Source organism: Channa argus, chromosome 22, assembly GCF_033026475.1.
Source record: "Channa argus isolate prfri chromosome 22, Channa argus male v1.0, whole genome shotgun sequence".
NCBI lineage: Eukaryota > Metazoa > Chordata > Actinopteri > Anabantiformes > Channidae > Channa > Channa argus.
Window position 1 is genome coordinate 6,666,230 of NC_090218.1, and position 5,178 is coordinate 6,671,407.

Below are 5,178 nucleotides of genomic sequence, written 5' to 3' on the forward strand. Positions count from 1 at the left end.
CTGTAAGGTTAAAGTCTTGTTGAGCAGTGTTCGTCAGAGTATAAATGCTGCACACAATGGTTCCCACCAAAGCTAATATAACACATAACTATTGGACTAAAGACAGTCTGTTTTATTGCTCTCTCATGAAGCACAGAGTTGGATTTATTATTAGGTGTTCCTCATATCCAATGTGTGCCAGCCCCTATATATATATATACACACACAGACACACACACACCTCACTCGTCTATTCTTTTTTGGGACGGTCTTATTCCTTCCTTCAAGCTCGGGTCCTTGGGCCTGGGAGCTTGACGGTCCTGTGCAGTATCTTAGCTGTTCCTGGGACTGCAGTCTTCTGGACAGAGATCTCAGACATTGTTCTTGGAATTTGCTGGAGCCAATCTCCCAGTTTGGGGGTCACAGTCCCCAGTCTTCCTATTACCACGGGCCCAATTGTACCTTCACATTCCAGATCTTTTCTAATTCCACTTTCAGCCCTTGGCATTTCTAGAACTTCTCCTGTTCCTTGTTCCGGATGTTGCTATCGATTGAGATTGCTACATCTACAGCTTTGTTCTTCTTTTTGTTCATAATTACTGTGTCATGTTGGTTGGCCGTTACCAGTTTGTCAGTTTGTATCTGGAAATCCAGCAGGATCTTAGCTCTGTCATTCTCCACCACCTGTGGATATTTGTACCATTTTGACTTCGGGACTTCCAGCCCTTACTGGGCACAGATGTTTCAGTACACTACACCAGCCACTTGGTTATGGCGTTCCATGTATGTCCTGCCTGCTAGCATCTTGCACCCCGCTGTTATGTGCTGGATTGTCTAAGGGGCATCTTTGCACTTTAAAATGTATATACTAATGTATGAACAATCGTTATACATAAACACTCTCGTCTAAGCTATTGAAAACTTACACAAAAACACACACACACACACACACACATACTGTATATATATATATATATATATTTCCATTGCCACATAGTCAGTCATAGTCATAGTCAGTTATCAGCTCTGCATTATGTGAAATCACAGAGGCCTGACAGCACATGGTCAATGAGATTACGCATGTATGTTTTCTATGATAACACACCTCTTAATCACCAGGTTTTCTATCCTCAGATTAATAACAATAATGAATTTCAGATTATTTATTCTGTTATGTAAGTTATTAGTCCCCAGATGTGCCATTCATCAATAGTTTAGAATAGATAGAACACAGTCTAAAGCTGGACTCTTTTTTTTTTTCACTGGTAAATGTATTTGTTCCAACAACATTATGGTAAGTCAGATTCTGTCTCTTTCAAAATTAAGCAAGATAGAGCAGTGGTGGCAGCAAGAACTGTAGAAGAGTGAGTTATATTGGAGAGGAAAACTTATAGCAGACAGTATGATTAAAATATTCATAACACAGCACATTAAAACACACAACAAATGGATCTGTTTCTTGAGCAATCAAGTGTGCATTTGTGCATAACTTAATATTGATGTGTAATAAATTTGTAATATTAAAACTTTGGAGATGTTGAACATGGCCTGACACCCAGAACTGACCTTGAAGAACATAAAATTATGCTCACTTTTTAAAAGTTACTTTAGTTCTAATTATGCTTTTTTTTTTTTTTTCGACTCACTCCTCAAACACTACCCACTGTTACCTCCACACATTCCCTACAAGGGCAAATTAAATCTCCTCTTAGGTAAAAAAATCTCATTAAAGTGTTTTTTGTTCTAGTATTGCTCTAATATTTATGGCTTTTTCACATTAAGAATTTTTTTGGACTCTTACTTCAGGCAGTGTTTGAGTCAGTGGTGAGAGCATGAACTGTCACTAAGCTCCACTCATGGGCAGCATGATCCTGTCACAACACATGACATCTTGACAGTTTCAGTATGTTCTCATTCTCCTGCCTCCAAAAACATTTGTTGTCACAACTTATGAAGCAACAAAAACTGTTTGCTCCACATTTTACCTTTGATTGAATGGGTTGCTGTGTTCCTCTTGTGCCGATGTGCACAGGCATTCATCTCTTCCCTGACTGACATGAAGCCATTACCTCAGCATGGAGCCCCGGGCCCTTAGGGGGGTGAGGGGCACGGAGCTGGAGCCAAAATAATATCAAGCTATTCTGGATCACATATGGAGAATTTAGCCAGTTACATGCTGAGAGCATTTAATGTACTATGGTTGTACATATGTTTACTTCTATCACTGTACCTTTATGTGCTCAGTTCTGTTGTCAGTAGTGTTGCATAGAAAATAATTTAGAAAACGGCAAAAACACTGAAGTAAAGACAAAACTGACATTATGACTTACAGTATAATGGCTAGTTTGATGGCCTAAATGCCTAAGCCAACCTTACCTTCATTCACCTTAAATTAACTTCACCATTAATTTGACCGACACTTGAAAAGAGTCAAATATGCACAAACTGCAGTATATCCCATAAACAATACATTGGCAGCATTAACAGATTGTGACACTGAGGCCGGTGAGTTATGTCCCTCGGTGCCAAAATCATGTTATATACCACAAACACAAAGTAAACTTTAAAGTAGGTCATAGGTAACAATATGGTATCACTTTGACTAATGCAGTGTAAATTAAACATCCAAATCAGATATATTCCCTGGGCAGTGAGATCACCTCTTCCTGTCTCCACTGGCAGTCCCCTGACTTCGTACATTGCTTATTGTTAAGTGAATACTCCCTCTAAATTGAGCGTCAAACAGTCTGTGGTTTGACATAGGTGATATCCTTGTCATTTCCTGTAGTACAAACACAAAAGATATTCCTGTTTGAGCTGTGTGTCATTTAATTAGGTGGGCTGAGGACCAACAGGCCTGTTACAATAACTATATATATATATATATATATATATACACAAATATTTATTTTATTCACTTGAGTTTGTAGAATTTTAAGAACCTGTGAAGAAAATAAAAATAAATGGAACCATTAACAAAATACAGTATTAGGCCAAGCTTTCCTAGCAGGCTAGAATGTAAATATGTGCCAGTACATCTCACTTGCTCTTTATAGATTCCTCACTTACACTTCCCTACCCTAGGATAGATGTTAGATCAACAGAAATGTTAACATTTGCTAACAAAATGTTAAATGGTGGATGTTGCTGCAATGCTGTGCAGGAGTTTACCCCTAGTGCGAACTATTCTTATTGTACAGAAGTGGGTCCTTAATGATGCTGCTGGCCTTTCTAAAACAGTGGCAACTGTATAGTTCCTCCAAAGCGGGAAGGAGGCATCCAATGATCTTCTGGACTGTGTTAATTACCCTCTGGAGCAGTTTTCTCTGTGATACTGTACTGTAGCAGGACGTAGAGTCTCCTGCGCCTTCTTCACCAGCTCTGTGGTGTCGTCCTCCGTGATGGGGACTCCCAGGAACCGGAAGTCTGTGACTTTCTCCAGACAATCCCCGTTAATGAATAATGGCTACAATATCTGCTCTATTCCATCTAAAGTCAACAATCAATTCTTTCATCTTGGATATATTCAGGAACAGATTGTTATCTGTGCACCACTGAAACAACCGCTCCAAGCTTCGAGCATTTATTAGACATTAAATGTAAAGATTTATGCTGTAACCTACTGGATTTTGCTTTAAGTGTTGGAAGTTGCAAAAATGGTTTAAATACCTTATAGCAAATAACGCTAGACTGGTGTGTGTGTTTCAGTTCTTAACAGAACACAAATAGTAGTTTAGTAGATAGTAGATTAGATTAGTATTTATATTTAACCCAATTCAAACCGCTACTGTATTTCTTGGCAAAATAACATCTATAATTAACATTTCCACTATTCTCATTAATCACCACTAGCCCACAATGTAAAAATAAAAACATGAATAAAACAAAACAAAATCAGTAATTAGAAAACAATCAGTGTTTCCAGTTTCTTATGTTGACTTAGCCATGTTTTCACTCTTTTCCATCTTTTCCATCTTTTCAGAATCACAGTTTCTATGACTTTTTCCAGCCCACCCCATTTATATTAATGGGAAACAAACTGTAAAAACTATACACTAATAAATCTTAGTGTGTATTTCAAGCATTGAGTACTCTTACCTATACCTACTAAACTGACACTTAAGTGTACTTTTCCATTTAAATAAACAACAGACTCAAAATAGGATTTTAGTTTAGTATAAAATATGCAGTTGGGTCATGTCTCAAATGCTGGATGTGTGTGTTTGAACCATGAATGTTGCCGTTGTGACACTTCTTAACAAAACGAGCACACGTGCAGCTCAGAGCGTCAAGCCAAAGCTTCCACCCTTTGAAGGTATTCTGTCATCGTCTATGATTAATGGCATAGTCAACCAGACTGCTCAGATAGTCTATAAAAAGATTACAGTAACTTCATTAGCTTTATTTTCTCTCTTGCTTCTAAGCAAATAGCTGCCAGCACTGTTCATAGTTTTAGCATTTAGGTCACAGTTTCAGCTGCCAAAATGTCTCAACTCCATATTTATATCATAGCTGCCTGAATGTGCCTGATTCTATGTATGGTCAGGAGGAGAGGACGTACAGCAGGTATGCGCCACAAGCAGAGCTCATAAATTCTGCGGTCAAAGACATGAGTGGCAGCGCATTCGCATTGTCTCATGTCTTTCTCTCCATTGCCTGCTTTCCTTCTCTATCTCTGCAAAGTGATGAAATTCTCCTGTTGCACTTTGGTTGTGATTCAAAGATCAGACACACACACAGTCATGGCTGTGGCATGCATGGCAACGTGCACAGCCACGGACACACACACGCACACACATTCATAAAACTCACAGATCAGCACTGCACAGACATCCATGTGTAGGAGGTAAGTTAGTTTTATCTTTATACTCTTGGTGTCAGGGTTTTGACAGGCTGCAGAGCGATAATTGTAATAGCTGCATTAAGTCATCTGACAAGCCATGAATCTACAGTGTTGAGTGTACTGTGTTCGTTTGCTTATGGTATAAAGGACAAACGTTCTCAATAAATAACAGCAAAAAGGACAATTTCCCTTTTGCATCTGTGTCCTGATATATAATTAAGGATAATTAAAAAAACAAAATCAGACTTGTTAAATTTAAACATTTTATTAATTAATATGTTTTTGTTTACAAAGTAATTAAAATATTTCTATTTATTCACATCATATATATACATAATTGTTTCTTTTATTTCTGG